We start from the raw sequence: 24,951 nt of genomic DNA, 5'->3' as shown, positions 1-24,951 counted from the left end.
AATTAAACACTGACTCGTTGTATGGTATCCTTTTGTAGGACAACGTTCACCATGGTAGCTGGCTTTGTGGTTCTGAAAATTCTGAACTCGTGAATAAAACTTCGTCGTAGCATGACGATTTTTATATCAAAAGACCGAAAATGGCTAGTACACTATGTACAAGCATTTTCGTCATATTCCAGTGACGATTTCACCTCGAAATCGTCATTTTCGTCTTGAACCCTTGGCTTCCATTTTGTATACGGCAGCCATTTTGTTAGTTGCCCTTTACATAGGCTCATGATACAGCTAAATTCAATTCAAAAGGACACGTACACCTTAATTGACTTTTCTCTGACCTGGGCAGGTTGAAACCATTGCCCCAGGCCGAACCTGTTTGGTCAGTTCCTCTCCCAGTGGCCGAATGAGATAGCATCAAGGCACAACAGGCCATAAACCCATTCCATCGCACACACCCTGCCGAATCTTGCTCACACCTGTCCCTGCTCTTTTCTCTCCCACTTGCTTTATGATGGGGAGGTGCCCATTTTTATTGGGGGTCCACCGATATCTGATGAAATGTTGGGCCTTGCCGGGTGATTTGTTGTGGGCTGAACGAACTGAAATATAGACATGTCATCATGACTGCTTTTCCTTTGTAACAAAGAATGTGAATAGTGTACTGTAAATTCGAAGAATGTTTGCCTAAAGCACAATATTTTGTATAAAAAGAGAAGCCTGACTTTGTAAGTTTGAGCAGTCTCCTGAAAATATACATCCCGTGTGTTGTACTTCTAGGACGCTTGTTTCTTGGTTGCAGCCAATAAAATCGATCCTTGACTTCACCTAGAAGACTCTGAGTTTCTGTGGTCTGAATCAGGAAAGTACCCGAGGTCTTTGGGTGTACCCTGGCACCGCTGGGTTACCGGTTCGGTACCGGTTCTGAAAAACCCAGTACCTCAGTTGGCGCCCAACGTTTTGGGCGATACCAGCGATACCAGTCCAGCCAGAGGTTCGTGAGGAGCTTCGTGTGAAAATTCTGGAGGACGGCCAACCACTTCATCGACCCCTGCATGTCGACGTGGTCCGAAGGTCTTTGCTGCAAGGTTCCCCGCTTCCCGACGGCTACAAAGGACTGCTGCCCTGGCTATCGCCCTGATTTGGACCCTTGAAGTTTGGTAGAGTGAAACGATAAGACGAGTCTTCTGGTGACGTCATCGATATCTCAGTTAAGTATAAGTGGAGCGTCTCCCAGTCCTTAGTTGGTTTTAATTTGGAACTTGCAAGTGCCAAAGCCGAAGGACTCGTGTATTCACGAGAATATCGTAATCGATAATCCTTTGAAGTTTGGAGCTAGACTAGAGAGCGAAGATGCCTGGTCTTAGACCTGGAAATTTGTTTTGTCTTGGTTGTAATATTAGGGATTCCCGATTGGAGGACTCATGTCCGGTTCCTCCGGTTGGAACTCCAACTTATGAATTATATGTAAAACATGGAGTAGGTCCCATCACATATAATGAAGTGTGGATCAAATACACCAGAAAAGATGGTGTTTTAAAAAGGCCCCAATATGGTAGCTTTGATACCGAAATCCTAGATAACCTCGAAGTTAAACTTTTCAAAAAGAAAGCCCGGCCGGCAATGTTTGACTCTTTCCGCCTATGGCGTAAGGAAGCCAAACAGAAGGAAATTAAATTAGCAAAGAAAAATAAGAGAAAAGGGGGAATTTCGATAATGCAAGCTGCTATGCAGTTTAAAGACAATGAAGAAGAACAGATGAGTGAGCAGTTGCACAGGCAACGTAAAATGATAATAGATAAATGCTATCCAGTTTTGCCACCTCCTCAGCAAGATGCAGCAAAAGGGCTTGAAAAAGATCCCTTAATGTCGCATTTATTAAGTTCGCCACCCCCCTATGCGCAAAATGCCACGGCACCTCCGCAACCTTTAGTTGTGCAACCTGTGCCTCCTGTTCCTCCACAGCACCCACCAGCTGTTCTTCAGCTGGCTCCTGCTCCTTTGGTGCAGCCTCCTCAAGGCCCACCGATCACATCTGTTTCACCTGTGCTTTCTACGACTTTGCCTAGTGCACCTTCTGTTTCTCCTAATGATCCCTCTGCTATTGCTTCTGCCCCTGCCTTATCTCACCCTGTTTGTCTACCCATTCTTCCGTCAGTTTCTCCTTCCGTTCGACAGAGAATGGCCAACACTGTTACTAATCTTTTCTCACCTCTTTTCGGGTCGCCTACTACGACCCCTAACATGGAACGAAGACAGTTGCGAAGTCAACTGCCTGACTATCGAGAGAGAGATTTACTGAATCGTTTAGCGCATAAATGGGTTATGGACACTGTAAGATATGATGTAGAGTCTGTCATGGAAGTCTTCCGTCAATGGGAAGCACCGACGCAGAGATACGTTTTTGAACAAATGTGTGTTTTTCTCTGTGAGGATTTGGAAGACAATGATCTGGAATACAACCCGCCCAAGTTGTGTCGTGTACGGTTCGAGTTTGGAGAGGGCATGATCGTAGGTCCCGATGTCGAGAGAGCGGTTGAGACATTGTTGTTATTTCGGAGTAAGGGGGGCACTTCTCAGTCGCTATTTGAGCATGGCACATCCGGTAGGAAAAAGGCGCGACAGTACCCCATGAGAGAGGTTCCCCCACAGTGGAGGGAAGGGGATCTACAAGCTAACCCACCTATTCAGCCTCATTTCCAACGGGTGTGGGTACATGTCCCATGGAGACGAGCTGAAGTTTTAGCCCTTAAACAGACATTACCTGATCCCCGTAAAAATCCCGCAGGGTATTACAAAGAGTTGTCACAGACTGCAGGGTCATGTATCATGAATTTAGCCGATATCGATATGTTATTTGGGAATGTTGTTCCACAGACTTTATGGGGTAAGATTCGTCATACAGATCATGATCAGGAATTAGGTGACTCATGGGCTAATATTGCTGCTGCAGATGCCTGACAAGTTGGTGGTGCTAAGCCTGAGCCTTTAGTAGCTGAACTTCCTGGTAAAATAATTGATTACATGAAAACGATAATGCCTGCAATACGTGTAAAGTGGGATAAGTTGTCTGCATGTAAGCAGAAGAAAGATGAAACAGTCTCAGATTTCTTCACCAGGTTTGAAGAGACTTTCGTCGACCACAGTGGTCAAGATATGAGCACAGAAGGTGGTCAGCGTTCGTTCGTCGATAAATTCGTGCACAATCTGCTTCCCGAGTTGTGTAAAAAGTTGAAAGATTCAGAGAGTTCTTGGGCAGTTTCCTCCTCAGCACAGATATTGGCTACTGCACAATATTACGAAAATCGAGACAAAGACGAGAAAGATAGAGCAGAGAAGAAAACTAAAGAGTTGAAAACGAAGGTTTTGTTACAGCAAGCATATCCGCCACGTGGTGGTGGTGGCCAGAATAGTGGAGGTCAAAATAATAGTGGTCAGAGTAACTATCAGAATAATTATCAGCAGCCTCAATAGTATCAGAGGAACTCGCAAAGAGTCGAGTATACTCAGCCACGTGTTCCTGTAGGCCCCAACCAGTGTTCGTATTGCAAGGAAGAGGGTCACTTCAAGTATAGTTGTCCTATTTTATTACAGCGTGCAAATGGTGCTTCTGGTGTAAGAGGTAGAGGTGTTCAACAAGCGTCTAGAGGTAGAGGACGTGGAAATTTCCCCCAGAACACACAGTCTCTTCCACCTCAAAATTCTATGAATAGGTTCGATCAGCAGAATAACGCATCTGGTAGGACAGCTCAGTACTATGCTGATGAATACTATACAGAAGATGAACATTGGGAAGGTAATGATTGCTAGGACAGCCATAGACAAAGAGAGGGAGTTGTTTCAGTTCCAGTAGATCAGAGTGGACCTTACGTTGAGGTGATTACATCAGGTGTGTCAGAACCTTTTCTGTTGGATACTGGTGCTACAAAGAGTTCTATTATGCACTCCAAACTCCCTGGCGCACCTTTGTCTAGCGAAACGAATGTATCAGTAGGTTTTTCTGGCGCCCCAGTTAGAAATCCGATTTCTGACCCTTTGTCCCTTTCTGTTGGACCTTGTGAATTCGAAGCACCCCCTTATTCTAACAACAGGTTGTGGTGAAAACTTGCTAGGATTAGATTTGCTAAAAAGATTGTATGCGACTTTGTACTGTTCTCCTTCTGGAGTACAACTTACACTGGGTAAGAAAGTGGTTTCTCCAATGTATTTGTCGAGAGACAAACTTCCAACAGAATTGTCATCTCTCCCTAATATTCTTTGGGCTACTGGTCCTAATGATGTAGGTCTTTTGGAAATACCACCATATGTTGTAACATTGAAAGCCAATGTTAGAATGCCACGAATTCCCCAATACAAAATCTCTAGTGAAGGTGAAAAAGCTTTGCTAGCGATCGTTTACGATCTAATTGGAAAAGATGTCATTGAAGAGACAAGAGGCAACGTTTGCAATAGCCCTGTTCTGCCTGTTTTAAAGCGAACTGACCCTTCCCAGCCACCTGTTTACAGATTCGTGATTGATCTTAGAGAGGTCAATAAAATAGTTGTACCACAATTTCCAGTTGTCCCCGACATTACTGCCCTATTGACTATGATTCCAGCTTCTGCCACCTGGTTTTCGGTGATTGACTTGAAGAATGCTTTCTTCAGCATCCCGATTGCTGAGGAGAGCAGGGATATTTTTGGTTTCAGTTTAGGAGGTCGCAGCTTCCGCTTTAAACAAGCTCCACAGGGCTACTGTGAAAGTCCATCAATATATAGTCAAGCTTTAAAAACACAGCTTGATACAATTGTTTTACATGAAGGTGCTACCCTTATTCAGTTATGTGGATGATTTGCGTATTGCTGCAGATACTGAGGAAATCTGTAAGGAAGCCACATTGTCGTTGTTGCGTCATTTGTGTGATTTGCACCACAAAGTGTCTCTCTCAAAACTGCAATATTGTCGACAAGAAGTGACCTACTTAGGTCATCTCTTATCGAAGGAGGGAAGGAAACTGACCCCAGAAAGAATTCAGGCAATAGCGAAATTGAGTGTGCCAAGAACACAGAGAGAAGTGCGTGCTTTCTTGGGCATTACATCATATTGCAGGCAATGGATACCAAATTTTTCGTTATTAGCCAAATCTTTGGTGGCATTAACATGTAAAGATACATCCAATCCCATTCCTTGGTCTGAAGAGTGTCAGAAAAGTTTTTCTGAATTGCGCACAGCATTATGTTCGGCTCCTGTGTTAGGTACCCCCAACTACAGTAAGCCCATTACATTGTATGTCCATGAGAAGGAAGGTTGTGCATTGTCAGTGTTGACTCAGTTGTTTGGGGACAAACAGCGTCCATGTGCATATTTTTCGTCGACTTTGGATCCAGTAGCTAGAGCGTTGCCAAGTTGTTTAAGAGCCACAGCGGCAGCAGCTGTTTCTATTCGACAGTCTGCTGGTCTAGTAATGAACAATACGCTAGTCGTGATGGTCCCACATGCAGTAGACACGTTGTTAAATAGAACCAAGACACAGCACTTAACTAGTGCTCGATTGTCAGGTTACGAATTAACATTGTTAGCTAGTCATGTGCACATAAAAAGGTGCAACACTTTAAACCTATCTACGTTGTTGCCAATTGTAGAGGAATTAGATGCTTCAGAACAGCATGATTGTTTTCTTAGAACAGAAGAAGAAACGAAAGGGAGAGTAGATCTCTACGATACTCCTCTTGCTGAATGTGATGGTACATTGTGGGTGGATGGTTCATGCTTCAAGCTCCCGAATGGTGACACGACTGCAGCATATGCTGTCACGACTTTGCATACAATTGTTGAAGCTGCACGTATTCCACATAATTCAGCTCAAGCAGCAGAATTGATTGCACTTGCAAGAGCATGTGTGTTGTCTAAAGGAATGAAAGTGACCATCTATACCGATAGCCAGTATGCATTTGGTGTGGCTCATAGTTTTGGACGATTGTGGAAAGAACGTGGGTTCCTGACTTCGCATGGAGCTAAGATTCAGCATGGTCAGTTGGTGAATGAGCTTCTTGAATCACTGACCATGCCTCTGCAAGTGGCGATTGTGAAATGTAGTGCTCACAAGAAGGTGACCGATGATGTTGGTCGTGGAAATGCATTTGCTGACGAAATCGCGAAAGAAACTGCAAGGAATGTAATGAGCCGAATGTATGTTGCAGGCCCTGCAAGATGGGTTGGTGATTTTGGAATATGTGAGGACACGATAGAGAGTGTGAAGTCTATTCAAGCTGAGGCTACAGAGAAAGAGTTGAGCATGTGGAGAGAAAGTACGGGTAGAATGGATGCAAATGGTTGTTGGATTGAATTATCAGAGCATCAGAGATGGTTGTTACCCGATGCATATGTGCTTGCAGTGGTTACAATGGCTCATGGAATGGCTCATATCAGCGTGAAAGGGATTTGCACGTTGTTGGCTCCAGTATGGCAAAATTCAGGAATTCCCAAGTGTGCAGAGAATGTCGTCAAGAATTGCATGGTGTGTCTGAAACACAATCCTGGTAGGGGAACCCCAACTCCAGATGGTCATTTTGCACCTCCTACGTATCCGTTCGAGGTTTTGTAGCTAGATTTCATCCACATGGGGAGGTGCAATAACTTAAAATACGTACTCGTTGTTGTTTGTGCCTTCTCAAGATGGGTGGAAGCATATCCCCTAAAAGACAACACTGCCTTATCCACAGCTAAAGCCCTTGTGAAAGAGTTCTTCCCCAGGTTTGGAATGCCTAGAATGGTCTGGAGTGATAATGGGAGTGAATTTGTGGGTCGAGTGATGAAGAGAGTGTGTGAAGGGCTAGGCATTCAACAAAGGTTCCACGCTGCAAATCACCCCCAATCAGCTGGATTAGTAGAATGCTACAACGGCACTTTAAAACTTAAATTGGCCAAAATTCAAGCGAGCACGGGCCTTAAATGGCCTGATGCTCTACCCTCAGCACTCCTATCCACCAAAATGACTGTGCATTCACGAGTGAAACTTAGTCCCTATGAGATTGTCTTTGGCCGCCCGGCCAACATATGGGGAGTGCCAAGGCCCACTAAGTTCAGCGAACTCGAACACCCTGTTTTGCTTGATTATCTGTATGAATTGACTGCTAAATTGCGTGTTTTGCATCAACAGGTTCACGACACCCTGCCTCCGGTCTCCGAGACTCCAGGTCACGCAATCGACCCTGGTTCCTGGGTTCTCGTCAAGAACTTCCAGAGAACCAAAAACGACCAGCCCAGGTGGACCGGACCGCACCTCGTCCTTCTTTCCACAAGATCAGCAGTTCGAGTGGAGGGGAAGGCGAACTGGATCCACGGGATCCATTGCAAACAGATCCCTCTGCCTCTGCCATATGACCAGTGGGTCCAGAAGGGTGTCGCCGACTCAGAAACTGAAACCGTGCCACGTTTTCTGCCCTTCAGTGATGCACGAGTAAAAGGAACACTTACTGAACAAGAGAGCGATAAACTTTTGCAACCAGCTGTATCACCGTCAATTCCATTGGACACTACAGAACCTGAACTCTTGTTCCAAGATAACACTATACCAGGAAAACAACGGTATAATTTGAGGCCGAGACCTATGGACAAATAAACATAATTCTTTTTTCCTTCCAAGTACTATTTTTGAAAGTGCAGCTCTCCCATCTGAGAAACTTGCTTATTTTTGTTTTTCGAACCGCCATCCGGGTTCTGCTGCTAGGGCCGCGATTGCCCAAAGTCTTTGGGGTGCAGCTGACGACGTTAGGTCCGCAGTTCTGGTTGGTCTAAGGGAGTTGCCCTGGACTGACAGAAGCATTCCTTAGCAGAATCAACCTCCCATCACGGGCAGCACTTTAGAGAGGATGGAGTTTCTCGAGATGGAGAGACCTGCCAAGGAAATGAACTTTAAACACAAGATTTGTAAAATAATGACAAAGAAAAGCTTCTTGATATTGTGCATTTTCATGCTATTCAGTGTGATGATATTTTTAATAAGTTATGTGTTATTCTCTTTTCGAGTAACATTTGCACCCACTACATCGCCTATACCTCCTCCTTCTACTGTTTCCCCACACTCTTTTCAACCCCTTCCTGAACACGAATCGGCAAGGAGATTAGAGTTTATTAATAACTCCTTTGTTCAGCTCTTGCACCAACACCAACTTGTAATGAACACAACTAACTGTTGGGTGTGTGGTCTTATGCCTCACACAACGGATAACGGTGATAGAGCGCGCGAGGTCACCCAACCAATAATTTCGCCGTTTCCGGCCCATATATTTCAATTCACAATATACATTGACCGGGTGACTTCACGGGCTGCTACCAATTTGTGTGAATTCCCTACTGTTATACCTCAGCGTACCCGACTTACCATCCACCGACACGGGTACCTATGACCACAACGGATCAGGGAGCTAGCTGTAAAAGGAAAGGCAGCAAAATGCAAACTCAAAATGACATTCAATACTGTTATAAATGACCACGGACAACTGGAAGTTTTAAAATCTTTATCTAAAGTTCGTTTTCTTCTAACATGAGATTTACAAGAATAAGACAATCAATAATCAAGATAACGAAAAGTACATAACTATAGAGAAATAAAGTCAGGGTAATCATGGAAATGCTAATATGAGATGCAACAGGAAACGCTATGCATTCAGGGTAAAAGTTCTTTAGACAGTTTAAGTAAGGCCGTTCTAGACCATATCAGGAAATGACAAACTGCAATGCAAAATATGATTTCTAAAAGGTAGGGTAACATGGGAACACGTTATGAAAATATGCAAATGTCTTTACGTTTCAATAATTGCGGCAAAAAGCATGGAAAAATCAACATATGCAAAGGTGTCTCTTTATTGAAGCAAAAGACAGAAAAATAGAAAGGTGCAAGTTTAAAGAGTTTAGAGCGATATTTACCTAGACTGGTGTGGAAACCAAAACCCTGGCCACGGGTCAGTTAAGGACAGGAAACCCTCAAGGAAGGATACCCCTCAAAGGACAGCAGGTGCAGAATGGACACCCAGGACAGGACACCCTCAGATTAGGAATCAGGACAGGACCTCAGGACAGGACAGGAAACCCTCAGGACAGGACCGCTCAGGACAGGACCGCACCCGCAGTTTGGAAGCAACGCCTGCGCTCCACCCTCTCTGCAGCTATCGATCAAGACCCCGATTGGGTCAGCGAACTCCCAGCAAAGTGCTTCGCCAGCACTTTAAGGTTCAGTAAAACCTTAGTCTATGGTCAATTTCGGACAGAGTGCTCCGCAGCTCTCTGTATCTTCAGTCACCTATTGAGTACGATGGGTCAGTGACAGGTCAGCTAAACCAGACAAGTCGGACAAATTCCCTAGGTGAACCCAGGGTAGATATACAGTTTGGGGACGGTGTACCACCCCCCAATGTTGCAAAGTGTCAGAATCCCTCAATTTGGATTGGTCCTAAGATAGGATTTGGGTAACACACCAATCAGAACACACTATTTGGAGGCCTTATTTACATCTCAGGGCACCGCCTAGCAAGATTGGGGTTCCCATGAGAAAATTGCGCAGAATACAGGGAAAGAATACATTTTAGCAACATAATAGAACAATATCGTGATGCTGCGGGGCGAAGGTGCTGCTTCCCAGGGTGGCTTCTGGTATCAACCTTCTTTGGCAGCAATTCAATGCCAAGATGGCTCCTGGCGAGTCTGCGCACAAATACCCTCCAAGATGGATTTCCCCAGCCCAGCACCCCTCCGAGTTGAGGATACATGAAAAGTAAGCGAAAACAAATTAATACATAGAAATAACGATATGAAAACACATCATTGGGTTTGTACTTCCAACTTATCACAGAAAAATATACTTATGCAGTCTAAATGTTAGCTACATATATACGAGCACAAGAGCAGTGGCACGAGCAGTACCACGTTACTAGCAAGGCTATGCATTACGCATGCGCAACTATCTCCCTCCAAAACCTGCAAACACATCAGGACACGTGAGTGTGACTGACGCATGCGCAGACACTTATTTCAAAGCAGCGGCCATTTTTATTGACTCAAATTAATCGTTTTAGTAAAACGCATAGGCAAGCTTCGTGGACCTCGTTTAAACATGAAATAAACGTTAGTAAGACGTACAACTTATTACCTTGTTACACATAGACGAGGTTCATGACAAAAGCAAGTCGCAAATGCGAAGCTTTGCTTCATCAATCCCCTCTTTGATGATATTTACTATCATCACAAAATAAATGGAACCAGATGCCAACTTCTCACACTTTATACAGCTCTATCTCTTCCAACAATCTGTTCAACTTTTCTTTCTCATTTTTGGTAGGGTGAGAATTCTTCACCCTTTTGTATATCTGATTATTTATCTCCTCCAATTCAAGCTCATCCACACTTCGTTTCACCCCTCTCGCATTCACTTGATGCTTTCTGGTGTGCTTACGGCATTTGCAACAGACAAATATGAAGAATAGGATGAGACCTATAATTCCAATTGGCATCAGTACCTTGAACAATAAGCTTTTACCTACGCTAGCAAGCCAATGACCTACATTTGAGAGACCATCTACCAGTCTCTTCCAGGCACTGTCAACCTCGAGTGGTTTGAGTTCCCTTTCCAAATTAGTAATGTTTTTCACGTATCTTTTGAGCTGTATACTTTTGTCCGGAATATAAGTGCAACAATGTTGCGCCTTCAACATCCGGCAGACTCCGCCCTCTTTCGCTAATAAGGTGTCAAGAGCAAGTCTGTTCTGCAAAACCATTGATCTGATCGCAACCATTTCGGTATTGACCAGCAGAAATCCATGAGCTGTGTCAGTAGACAACACATCCACTATAGTGGACAATTTGCAAATTCTGTGAGTGTTCAGAACCACTCCCACTCCAGGTATCAGTGCACTGAAAATACTACACATTATTTCACCTACGCTTTCTCTTTTACTACGCACTAAGTCATTAGTATTTTCACTGCTTCCAGCAACTCCATTCACATGGTATATTTTCGGGAAGACAATGCCAAAATAGCAGCTTCCATACCAGTGATCCGGCAATTTGAAATAAGCCTTGTCCCCACAAATATAATAAATTCCAGGAAACACAGGCTCTGACCCATTTTTGAAACCCCAACCTCCAATTACCTTGGAATTATGTTCGCATTCACTGGAACCAATGAAAATGTTATTATAATAGCTAGTCTTCTCGCGGTGAAGACATAGCTTGCCTTTCTTTTCAAAATCCAGCAACAGAGCAGGACCCGCCCCACCAGTTGAGGTGCCTTCCATGTTCTCTGCCCATCTTGGTCTTTTCTGTCTTTCGTCATCTGCCTTTCTTTGTATTTTTATTCTCCTTTTCTCTGCCATGTTCAGGAACATCTTTTCCTGCTCACGCAAAGAACAAGTCAAGTTATCTCTGTGTGCGTCACCTATGTCGATATTACCTATAGTCAGAAAGTATTCGCCCATATAGCGAGTAACGTCACTTTTGGTATGTACAGGATTCAAGTTCCCACGTATAGGAAGTTCAGAAAAGATCACGTCATTGTTAGAGTAATAGTACTGTAACGGTCCTCTTTTGTAAAATAAACTAGCTAAAATGCTACAGGAGATTCCATATGTCAGCGGCAGGTGATGGTATGTCACGCCTTCAGCTACAGAGGTAGGTAGCTTCATGCAGACATAGCAATCTTCAATTTTCCATAGTCTCTACATAGTGTATTAACAAGTTTGCGAAAACATTTAAGTGTGTCTTGTTCTTAACTCCGTGATAATGTAGTCCTCCCTCATCTGATGCTTCTAAGTCTTGTTTTGTTTGTCTCAGTGCTCTCTCATGTCTTGCTACAGTCTGTGTTGTCAGCTCCTCACTGTCAGTATTTACAATTTCAGTAGGGTAAATATTAGTATTTTTGCTCACTGCAAAGGGAATGAACACTGTTAGTCCTATCCAAACTAATATCAGTATAACTATACTACATACACATACCTTGCAGCATGTTTTGCAACAGCTGCGACTAGGTCTACCATTCACGCTTGAATCAGACATTTTGGCTCAGAAGAAGTTTCTCGACCCCTCTTTGTGACTTTACACGAGTAGCTTACTTTGTGCAAATTCACGGTGGCTCGTCTTCTTCTTCGGCAGAGTACTCAGGGACGGGTTCTCCGTCGCTCTCGTCAGTTAGATCAAGATCTTCAAATTATTCCAAAACAAGTGTCCATTCAGGTGACTTGTACTTTTTGTTTTGTCTCTTTATTCGATCACTCCTTCTTTTGGAGGTACCTTCTTGTTGCTTAGCTATGCGAGCACTTCTCCTTTCTTCTGCACGTTTTTCTTCTACCGTTTTTATCCTCAGCCTCAATTTCTTGACAAATCCAGGCTCAATGTGTTTTCTTTTCTTAAGTCTTTTAGTTGGTACTTGGACTCCGTTTTCTTCTCTTGCCCTCTTGTTCTCCTTAGTTTGTGGCAATTCTGTTTCAGTTTCTTCCTCTTCTATCTGACTGTTTCCAGGGCTAGCATCTATTTCTTCTGCCTGGTTACTAATCTGGCCTCGTTCAGGACAGTTCTGTGTTTGGGTTTCAAATGTCTCTGTTTCTGTTTCCTGAACACGTTCTTCTAATCCTATCTGATCCTGTTCAAGCACTTCGATCTCTGGACTTTCTTCTGCTCGAACTATTACGCTATGTCTAGTCTGTTCCTTCCCGACATCAGGAGTCAGTGGAGGAGTATCAAGCACTTGCTCTGTATCCTTCACTTGTTCTGTATCAATCACTTGCTCTGTCCCTGTCTGACCTTCTCCTTCCTCAGTTTTGATGTGAATCTCAAGATTCTGAGGTTCTTCGCCTGTGCCTTGCTTTTCCTCTCTAGTCCACTCTCTACCTTCCCAAAGTCTCTCACTTGTTCGAATGGGGTCTTCAGTGAGATCAATCAATGGTATCCACTCCTCTGGCCATATGCTCGGCAGCTCGTCTTCAGCTACTTCTGGCTCAGCTTCTTGGACCCCTTCAGCAGGCTAGGCTCTTGGTAGTTCGTTATCAACTATTCTTGGGCCAACGTCTGCTGATTCTGCAGCTCGACTGGTACTGGGCTGTACGTTGTCAGCTACTTCTGGTCTGGCTCCTGCAGAGTCCTCTGCTGGACGCCCTTCTTCTTCAGGCTCCTCGTCTGGTTGGTAATACCTTCTGGGTGTGGCTGGCGTGTATCCAACGTGGAACCCCTGCACACTTTACTGCTGTGGTTGTTACCAGGATCACCTGACGCTTCTCTCCCCACCTGGGCTCCAGGCAGCTCTTCCGAGTATGCTTCTTTATCTTGACCCAGTCCCCCGGGACCAGTTTGTGGAGAGGAGTCGTTGGATTGAGGATGGCGTCTTCTCCGATCTGGCGAGAGATAGAACGCACTTGGTCACCTAATCTCTTGCAGTATTCAAGCACCAAATCATCAGTAATACTCAACAGTTTGCTTCCTGGTACCCATGCTTGTCTCATCACTCTTCCCATCAGGATTTCATGGGGGCTCAGGCCTGTCTTGCGGTCAGGAACACTTCGGAGTCCCATCAGGACCAAGGGCAGGGCCTTCACCCAGGTCATGCCAGATGCATCACACAGTTTTGCTAGTCTGTTTTTGATAGTTCCATTTACTTGTTCCACTATTCCAGAAGCCTCTGGACGGTATGCACAGTGAAGCTTTTGTGATATTCCAAAGGCTTTACAGAGTTCGTCGATCACCTCATTCTGAAAATGTGGGCCTCTATCTGATTCAATAGTGACTGGAACCCCGAACCTAGGTATCAGTTCTTTCAGTAAACACTTGGCTACGGTCAGCGCGTCATTTTGGGGAGTAGGGAAAGCTTCCACCCACTTCGAAAATAAACAGACCATGACAAGGACATATCGCTTCCCTTCACAACGGGGCATGGTGATGAAATCAACCTGGATTCTCACAAAGGGACCCCCTGACCTCCCAATTTTCCCCAATTCTACCGCAGTTTTCTTGCCTGCGTTCATCCTTTGACATGGCAGGCACCTCTGGCAGAGGGACTCTGCTACTTTCCTGAACTTTTTACTGTACCAAGTCTGTTGGAACACTAGAATCATGGCGTCCCTACCAATGTGTGATCCTTCATGTATCAATCTCGCCATTGTGCTAAGTAAGTGTCTAGGTAACACAGGCATACCAGTTGGGCCTAAGATGACACCATCCACACGTCTTGGTCTACACCCATCTTCCTTCCACTTCTCTCTCTCTTGCCAAGGTGCCGCCTGCTGCCACTCTTTCACTTCATCCCATGTAGGCACTTCTTCAAACACCTGAAGTTGGCAGCTGGTTCCTGGCCCCCCTCGTTTTGGATTTATGATATACCGATCTCTGGCGCACCATTGGGCCACTCGATCAGCAAAATCATTTCCCAGTGATACAGTGTCCGTGCCCTTCTTATGAGCAACACACTTTACCACTGCCAGTTCCTTTGGTAACTGGATTGCCTCTAAAAGGTCTTGAACAACTTTTCCATTTCGAATAGGGGTACCTGATGAAGTCAGGAACTCCCTCTGTAGCCATAACTGGCCAAAGTCATGCACAACCCCATAACAGTACTGACTGTCAGTATACACTGTTATGCGTAGGTTTTTCCCAATTTTGCAAGCTTTTATCATAGCGATCAATTCGGCTACTTGTGCAGACTTTACGTCAAATAGATAACCTGCTTCTTCAATTTTTGTTAAGGAGACTACCGCATAGGCAGCACTCAGGCCTCCTTGTTCATGTCTTAAGCATGAACCATCCACAAATAATTCCTTGTCATGCACAGGCAATGGTGTTTCTCTAATGTCTGGGCGTGGCTTGGTGTTGAATTCTGTTAAATCAATGCAATCATGCTCATCATCCACCCCACCTTCCATATCCATTGGGTCTGGGAGCAAAGTAGCGGGGTTCAGAATACTGCACCTAACAATGTTTACATTTGCAGCACCCACAAGAATCCTCTCGTATTTAGTCAGCCGACTAGGGGTGAGATACTGAGTCTTCGTCCTGGTCAGTAAAATTACCACTCCATGTGGAACATACACAGTTACAGGATGTCCCATGACAATGGACTCACTCTGCTCTAAACTTGCGCAGGTGGCAGCTACTGCTTTCAGACAACCTGGTAATCCAGCAGCCACTGGATCCAGGGTGGCAGAAAAATATGCCACAGGCCTTCTCGTTGTGCCATGATCTTGTGTCAGGACTGACAACGCGCAATTATCGCGAGTGTCACAGAATAGGGCAAATTCTTTGGAATAGTCTGGCATTCCCAATGCAGGGGCTGTACACAGACAATCTCGCAGTTTGGTGAAGGCTGTTAAGCTTTCATCATCCCATTCTACAATATCTGGTGTTCCTCTCTTGGTCATTTTTATCAAGGGCCTAGCTAGGACTGCAAATCCCAGAATCCACTGCCTGCAGTATCCTATCACTCCCAGGAACATTCTGATCTCTTTCTGAGTACGGGGTAACTGCATCTTTTGAATTATTCTCACTCTTTCTGATGTCACTTTCCTGACACCTTTCTCTATCTGGTGCCCCAGATATTTCACTGATTTTGCACAGAACTGTAATTTGTCAGGAGCCACCTTATGTCCCTTCTCACTCAGGTGATTCAGTAGGGCAATGGTGTCAATCACACAATCCCTATGACTTTTAGACGCCACCAAGAGGTCGTCTATGTACTGCACTAGGACAGAGTTCCCAGGTAAGACCAAAGTTTCCAAACATTTTTTCAAGATCTGATTAAAGATAGAGGGGCTCTCTGTGTACCCTTGAGGGACCCGGTTCCAGACATACACGTGACCATTGAAGGCAAATGAGAAAAGAAATTTGCTATCTGGATGCAAGGGAATGGAAAAGAATGCATGACATAGGTCTATCACAGTGAACCACTCAGCATCCCAGGGAATCTGATACAGAATCACTGCTGGGTTCGGGACAATAGGGCAGCAGGGGACTACTATCTTGTTGACTTTTCGTAGGTCCTGCACTACTCTGTACTTGCCACTAGGCTTCTTGATGCCCATAATCGGGGAGTTGCATGGGCTACTCATTACTTCCTGTATGATGTTTCCTTCTAGCAATTTCTGTATTTCCAGAGTGACACCTACTCTCACTTCTGCATTCATCCTGTAGGGTTTAGTATTGGGGTATACTGCATTGTCCTTGATTGCTATCTGTATGGGGTCCACGTTTTTCATTAACCCTACATCTTTCCCAGTAAAGTCCCATACCTCTGGCTTCACTGCTTCTTGGAGTTCTTTGGGCAAATCCTGCATGGTCATTCGTTTAATTTCTGAGTCAGGTCTGATTAACATTAATTTATAAATGCCGTCTACATATGGGGTCTGAATTTCAACACCCTTTGGTGTGCAAAAGATGGTACAGTTCATTTTGCACAGCAAATCACGTCCCAGTAAGTTCACTGGACTGGTGTCGCAAACGACAAATCTATGCATTTCCTTAAAGTTTCCAATTGAGATCTCCATGGGCTTGGTAACAGGAGTACTAATCAGTTGATTAGATACACCCACTACTTGGATGGCTTCTCCCGAGAGGGGTAGGTTTGGAACGTCCACTGTTCTCACAGTAGAACGGGTAGCACCAGTGTCCAACAGAAAAGTGACATCATTTCCGTCAACCTTCCCTTCAATGTATGGTCCGGACTGGTCTACCGGCAAGGAGGCGCCAAGTACGCCCTCCTCGTCCTCCCCTCTCAGGCCCCGTCAGTACTGGTCATCACAAAGGAAGGTATCGTTTAACAAATACTGCGAAGTTGCTGCATTTCTGTTCTCATTGCTTTCCCAGACTTCTATCTCATCACCCTCTGTGCCTTTTCCCTTATGCACTTGCTTTGGAGCTCGGGGCACCTGAACCGTTTTTACCTGTTGTTGAGTCTTTCTTGGTCTTTCTTTCTGCGTCTGTGGAGTTAAATCAGGTGTTTTGGTGTTATCGTCAGGCAAATAAGGACACTCGTTACGCCAGTGTCCAATTTCTCCGCACTGGTGACAGGGAAATTTCTTCATAGCCTATTCCCTGCTCCTTTTGGGCCGGGGCTTACCTCCTCCCCCACCCCCAGGACCTTGGTTCTGAGTGTTTTTAACCATATTACTCAACTGCTTTTCCTGCTGTTCTGCGAGCTTCACTTGAGCCCACATGACCTTTTCCTTGAGAGCCTTTTTCTTTTCTGCCATCTCGTCCTCGCAGTACTTTGCGTACCGCAGGACCTCGTCTATCTTTTTGGAGTGCTAACAAATTTTGTTATCTTTTATCCACTGACAAATTTCAGGCCTTAAACCGTTTACAAACCTGTAAATGAAATGCGTCATATCCTTCATCTCGATGTTATCTATACCACTGGAAGTTTTAAACACCTGCAACAGCCTTTCATAATAAGAGTGCACTGTCTCGTCTCTCTCCTGCGTAGTTCTGTCTATCCTGGTCCAATCAGTTTCCTTTGCGGGCACCTTATTTTTCAAATGCAGCATTACTTGTTCGTATTTTTTCATCACTTCAATCGACGGCTCCCCTGTGTTAGAGTCCCTCGGGTACTCTTCACTAGGCCAGCCTATGGCTATTTTACACTCGGTCCATAGATCTACCGGGACCACAATGTCGAAAAATCCATCCAGGTCTTTCCACAGGCATTTTTTCACCTTTACGAACCTTTCCACCTGCCGGTACCAGTCAACTGGCTTTTCGCGCAATTTCGGGAAATCGTTAGTAAAGGACACAATATCCTGTCTTGTAGAAAATAATTGGGGGGCACTACCAACCAGAATATAAGATCCTTAAGTATTTGCCCGGCGGTGTCGCCTCTCGAACCCACAAAGAAGTTAAACTATTGAAGAGGCAGGCGCTGGAGACTGGAAGGCAGGAAACAAGGTTTTTTTTTATTCTCTCCGGAGGAGAACACAACAAAACGGGCAGAAGGTATCGTTCTGAGGTGCTCTAACTGCATCCCTGAGGCCTGGCCTCTTATACACAAGTTTATCTTTTTATTGCATGTAACACATTCTCGTCGATACTTTGATGCACGGAAAGACATCCTCCGAATCCCCCCTTCCCAGCCCGTTCCCACGCAAGGTTACAGTGGGAGTCCCCGCCCCGTTCACAACAGGTGATGATCATCGCGCAGCTGGATATTCCGCCGATTCACGGAGTGTGTGGGGTTTGATCGGATCTCGTAGGGCGGGGGGCTTTGATCAACCCGGGGATCCCTTGCTGGGGGGAAACTTTCTATTGCACGGGGAGGGGCAAGGAACAGTATCGGCAGAGCTGGGTGTCGGTCTGGGAACGAGGAAGACAAACGGGCACACGGGGAAAAGGGGTTTGCATCAAAGGGCCGGGGATCATAAATGGGAAGAAGGGAGGTGTCGCGCTGGGAACAGGACGAGGGCCTGGCGCAGAGCAGCGCTGAAGAGAGGTTTTATGATTCGCGGCAGGTGCAGGCAGGGGGGTTGTCAGTATGCGGGGGATGCCGGCGAAGCTAGGAGTGGGAGAGAGGCGCGCTGGCTCTCGGCGGGAGCAGGGAAGCCATGGTGTTCAAAATGGCGGCTGTTTTACGCGCACAAAAAGGTTAAGGAGAGCAAGAGGGCGCCGATAATGTTGACGGTCTCAGTCCAACTTTCAACAGTCCCCCCTTTTCAACATATCTAGCCACCTTGCTTTACTCAATGTCAATTTTCATCAAATTTCTAACTTCGGTATCATACAATGCTCTCATATGTTCGCTTCCAATGTCCACAGTTTTGGGAAAAATGCAACTCGCACATAGAGAACACATAGGTGGTAGACATTGAATTCCTAAGCATAGGCCACATATTACAACTACGGGAATCATGATAATGGTGAGCAGTCTCCAGCCCCAGCTTTTGACGGTGTCCCAGAACCAACCACCAAGCGACCATTCTTCTTGCTCTTGGTGTACTTCCGAAGAGAGTCTGTGAAGATGTTCGATGGCTTTGTACACTGAGGGTGAGTTGTCCGGTATGTACGTACAACAGCTGGACCCAATAATGCGGCATGCTCCTCCACGGTCCGCCAGAACCACATCTAGAACGAGGCGGTTCTGAAGAGCCACCAAACGGACCGCTTGGAGTTCGGCAGTGTTGTTGGCAAAGATGCCCGCTGTGATGTTCATGGTTGTCTCGACTGCCTGAGTCAAATGTCGGATGGCACGGCTGTTTGCCATCGGGCCCCAGAGGGGGACGAGTCCTTACATAGCATCGAGGAACTGCGCCCCTGTTGAGTCGGCTTGCTCAACGTCTTTGGCTCGTTTTTGCCTGTGGTGATTCGCTGGGGCCACATAAGTTGGAGGAAGGACGAAGGAGATGTAGCAAGTGCCCCCCCAGCCTTTGGGGAGCCAGGTGTAGGCCTTCGTGCCGCAGATGAAATACATGTTTGGGGATGACACAAAGGAAGGTGGATCCGTGGAATCCAGAGTTCTGGTAAAGCGGCAAGCGCTGCGACCCACCAGCTGTGTCCCAAGTCCTTCTACACACATGTGGCCTGTGACGTTGATGACCGTCAGGGCCACAGTCAGAGTGGCAGCCGTTCGTTTCCGCAGATAGGAGAAGGTGGGTCTGGTTGGATTGTTGAACACCTGCATTTCGATTCGTTCTTTAGCCGGGATGTCCATTTGGATCGAGTCGCTGGGGGTCAGCGGGCAGAAGTGTGTCTTTGTCTTGTTTCGCCCGGCCCCATGAGAAGGATGTGCTGCAGTTCTGCTGGAGGTGGCATTGCCCGTATAGCTCTCTTGCAGGAGGATCAGCCAGGCAAGGCAGGAGCCGTGGACAGAGAAGGGTGAAGGGATGAATGGTATTGAATGTCCAGTGGCATGGGGTAGCAACCCACAGATCCAGCAGTTGGTGGTATTGGTGGCAAGATTGTGCTGGTGAAGTAGCTGCACGAAAGAGTTGTTCCAAAACTCCTTTCGCCTCTCTCTTAGTTGAGGGGAGAGCGAAATTAGATAATGTTCCTTCATGGTGGTAGGCTGAGCAGTGGTTAGGAATGTTTCGTGAGCAGGTGCGTGTTCTTCCATAATCCAGAGCGTAGTCATGAGGAGAAAACAGAGGAGGATTACGATGAAGAGTGCAATTGTCTTTGAGCTATGGAGTCTGTCTATTCTCGGATTTCTGTAGTGGGTATTTCCTGCTGTCTCCGTCGGCTTCTTATTTGGCGCTTCCATCATCTTCTTATCTGGCGCTTCCATCATCTTCGTCTTCAAGGTGCTCGGTAGTGGGCAGGACCACAGACTTAGTTTTAGCTTCTCTCCAGGTAACCCTTGGTAGTTTGGGTCACCGTTCTGAGATCCTTTAACCTAGTCTGTGGCCTACTTAGCCGAAGCTCCCTCCTTTCGACGCAGGAAATACCCTTCTCGAGATGGCACAGTGGGGTCAGGATGTTTTGAAAGTTCAAGTGTCTCAGGGTCAGGGTAGCAGTTCAACGATGGTCGGTCCTGGTTCAGGAGCTCTTCTTGGGTGTTGACGGTGTCTGTCGTGGCCAGGGCTGGAGAGACCTTTTTGCAGTGATGAGCGTGCAGCCAGTGTTTCTTCCCCTCCACTCGAAGTGCGGTCCGAGTGGTGATCAGCACTTGCCAGGGGCCCGTCCACCGGGGTTCCAAACTCTTTGATCGCTGAAAATTTCGGATCAGCACGAAGTCCCCCGGCTGGATGGCGTGACCCGGACCCCTGGAAGCATCGGGGATGGCCTGCTGCACCTGCTGATGAAGGACAGACAAAGTTTCAGTCAATTTGTACAGATAATCAGACATTAGGACATCCGGAACGTCATGAATGGAAGTTGGTTTCGGGGCAGACCAGACGCTCATGGGTCGACCGAAGACAACTTCGTAAGGGGTTAAGTGATGTCGGGTGGGGGTAGAGCGCATCGATAGCAATGCCAATGGGAGGGCGTCTGGCCATTTCAGGCCCGTCGTAGCCACTATTTTGGCCAGTTTAAGCTTTAGTGTGGCATTGTGTCGTTCGACAAGCCCAGCAGATTGAGGGTGGAAGACTGCGTGGAATTTCTGTTTAATACCCAGCCCATTTAGGATGAGCTGGATAACTTTGGCTATAAAGTGGGGGCCATTATCACTCCATAAAACACGACAGAGGCCATAACGGGGGAAAAACTCCTTTAACAGAACCTTTGCAGTGGCCATAGCGGTGTTGTCACGGGTTGGATATGCTTCCACCCACTTGCTAAATGTGCACACCACGACGAGTACATATTTCAGGCCTTGGCATCTGTCTAGCTGGATGTAGTCCATCTGCAGGACTTCAAATGGGTGGTTTGGGACCCCAAATCCCCCCCGTGGTACTACAGTTCCTTTCCCGGGGTTGTGTTGTAGGCATATTAAGCATTGTTGGACCAGGCGTTTGGCGGAATCTGGGATCTTGTCATTGTGCCAAACCCTGGAGACAAGTTCGATCATGGGGGCTGATCCTATGTGGGCAGGGGAGTGTGCCATGGTTAATATGGGAATCAAGTACGAATCAGGTAGCAACCATCTGTTCGTGTCTTTTGTCCGCCAGCAGCCTTCATCGTCTTTCAATCCCACCCGTGTCCATTCAGTCAATTCGTGTTGTGTGCTAGTCGTTTGTATGTCTCTAATTGTGTCCTTGGCGTCAGTCCAGTTTTCTGCTTGTGACCTGGCCACGTACATATGTGTTGTCGTTCTATTTTCAGCTGTCGTTCGGGCGGTGATGTCGGCTAGTGCATTTCCCTGTCCAATAATGTCTGTCACTTTCTTGTGTGCCTGGCATTTGATAACGGCAAGTTTGTCGGGGAGGAGGACAGCTTCAATTAAGGCGGAGACTAGATCCCCGTGCAAAATGGGTGTGCCGTGTGAGGTCAAGAATCCTCTCTCCCTCCAGAGGAGCCCAAAATGGTGAACCACCCCGAAGGCATACTGGCTGTCGGTGTAAATGTTCGCTGTGGTTCCTGTTGCCAGGATGCAGGCTCGCGTCAAAGCAATCAGTTCCGCTGCCTGGGCAGATCGCTGGGCGATGCGGGCTGTTTCTACTACAGTTCGAGCCGTGGTGACTGCATAGGCAGCGGAAGTGGTACCATCAGGGAGTTTGATGCAAGAACCGTCCACCCACAGCTCCCCGTCGGGGTCAGGGAAAGCCGTGTCTCTGAGATCGACCCTACTCCTGGTCTGTTCGTCCGTAAGAGTCACGCAGTCATGTACGGGGTGCACGTTGGGATCGTTCTCTGGCAAGGGTAACAGAGTTGCTGGGTTCAGTGTGGTGCATCTTTTCAGGGTGATATGGGGGGCAAGCAAGGTCAGTTCGTATCCAGTCAGTCGTGCACTCGTCAGATGTTGCGTCTTGGTTTGGTTCAGGAGGGTGTCGACTGCATGGGGTACCAGTACCGTGAGGGAATTCGAGAGTACAATCCCCTCACTCTGTCGGATAGAGATTGCAGCAGCAGCTACAGCTCGAAGGCAGGCAGGCAAGGCTCTGGCGACAGGGTCAAGAGTGGCAGAGAAGTAAGCGCACGGTCGTTGCTTAGGGCCGATGGCCTGGGTCAGGACAGATAAAGCGCACCCCTCCCTTTCGTGAGTGTAAAGGGAGAAGGGCTTTTTGTAATCAGGGGTACCCAGGACAGGGGCTGAGCAAAGGGCATCTCGCAGTTCTGTGAAGGAAGTTTGACACTCGGGAGTCCAAGGGAGTGGGAAAGGGACGTCTTTGTTTAGCAGAGAAAGCAGTGGTTTTACAATGAGGCTGAAGTTTGGTAACCATTGTCGGCAGAAGGAGGTGAGGCCTAATAGGGAGCGAACCTGCTTCTGGGTTTTAGGGACAGGGGTATCTAGAATGGTTTGGATTCGATCAGGGGTGAGTTTTCTTCCATCTTTGGACAAAAGGTGGCCTAGGTAAGTGACCTGGGGTAGGCAGAATTGCAACTTCTTCTTGGAGACCTTGTGGCCATTTTCCGCAAGGAAGTGCAAGAGTTGAATGGTGGCGGTAGCCGCTAGAGGGGTGGTGTCGGCTGCCAAAAGGATGTCATCGACATATTGTACCAACACCACCCCGTCGGGTAACTGGACTTGGTCTAGTTGTCTTTTGAGGGCCTGGCTGTAGATGCTAGGGCTTTCCGTGTAGCCTTGAGGCGCTCGGCAAAACCTATATGAGCGGGCTTTTAGGGTAAAGCCGAAGAGATATCGGCTGTCTGGGTGGATGGGGATGGAGAAGAATGCGTTCTTGAGGTCGATGACGGAAAAGGTGGTGGCAGTGGATGGAATCAAGGTCAGGATGGTGGTGATGTCTGAGACCACAGGGTACTGGGGTACCACCACTTTATTGATCTCTCGGAGGTCGATGATGAAACGGTATGCTTTCTCATCTCCCTCTCCCTGCTTCTTGATAATGGGCAAGATAGGGCTGTTGCAAACGTTGCTAACCACTTCCTCTACCACTCCTGCGTCTGTCAGTGACTGGATAATCATTACCAATGCCTTCTCGCCCTCTGGCGATATCCGATATTGTGGGAGTTTTGGGAGTGTTGCGTCTGGTCGGACAGTAATGTGCACTGGGTCAATTAACATACGCCCTACGTCCGAATCCGCTTTGGCCCACAGATACGGAGGTAGAGTGTCAAGCAGGGATGCGTCAACGTCGGTGATGGAAAACATGTGTCGGGGAGAGCAATGTCTAAGCAGAACGGGGTTGTCGTAAAGAAACACTCGAACTCCATCTTGAGAACACCTAATCGTCGCTCGGAAGTGTTTCAGTAAGTCAAGTCCCATAATGGCGTCAGGGCTATTGGAGGAAAGCAAGAACGTGGTGTCGGTGGTGTTGTTTTCTACGTCAAAGAGAATCGGGGCAGACAAAGGGTTGGTGGAGGGCGTTCCATCGAAACCTGTCGATGTTATGAGTGAGCCAGACAAGGGTGCCCTTGGAATCAGTCGTTTAGATAACGCACTACGTGTTGCGCCAGTGTCCACCAGAAATGGAGACTTGGTACCCAGGACCTTAGCAGTGACATAAGGGCCCTGCTGGTCAACATAGAGCTCGACTGGATCCCTCCCTCGCCCTTGGCTGTCCTATGCGAAGGTGTGAGCGTCGTCATAGTCAGATTGTTGATATTGGTTCTGTCGGGGTCGATCGAACGTATTTGGTCTGCTTGATCTGTCGTTAGTCGCGTCATTTGGGGGCCCTCGTTGTTGTCCCTTAGGTCTCGGTCCGTTTGCTACATCCCTGGGGTCTTTGTTTCTGATCATTTCCAGAAGAACTGGGCACTGGGATTTCCAATGGCCAGTCCCTTTGCAGAAAGCGCACTGGTCTTCTCTAAGGTCTGTGCGTCCACTGTAGGAAGTCACAGTGCGGTCCTGGGGAAATGTAGTCTTAGGGACGTTTGTCTGGTAGTTTCCCCGGTATTGGTCTCGTCCTATAGTCACCCCTTGCAATTTGGCAATCATCACCCTCTCTTTTAAGTCCTTCTTCTTTTTCTCTGTCGCCCTATCGTTTTCATTTTTCTGATGCTCATAATATTGGGCCATTTGGAGAATCGCTGTAGGTTTGGAGGCTGCCCAACTACTCTCGCTGGCCTGTAGTTTCTGGGAGATTTCCGATGATAGGCCCTTAACATAATTCTGGACAAACAGATGGTGTCCGGTTGCAGTGGTCATGTCCTGGCCGCTGTAATCGGAGAACACCGTTTCAAACCGGGAGAAGTATTCCGATACATCCTCCTGGGGTTTTTGGCGACAGGCTGTTACTATCGACCAGTCCACTTTCTTTTCTGGGATTAGGGTTTTTAATTTCTCTACGATTTTATCTGGGAGGTCTAGAATGGATTTCAACGGCTTTTGTCCTGGTCCCCGTTGTTTGTCCAGGTCATCGAGTTGTGACCAGGTATGTCCAAACAGCTCAAGGTGGTCGACTTTCCGGATTTGCTTCCACACATCAGCTGGTAGACATAACCCGAAGAACAAGTCG

Source organism: Lissotriton helveticus, chromosome 6 (genome assembly GCF_964261635.1).
Source record: "Lissotriton helveticus chromosome 6, aLisHel1.1, whole genome shotgun sequence".
Taxonomy (NCBI): Eukaryota; Metazoa; Chordata; class Amphibia; order Caudata; family Salamandridae; genus Lissotriton; species Lissotriton helveticus.
The sequence above is the reverse complement of the archived record's forward strand: the minus strand, read 5'-3'. Positions refer to the sequence as shown.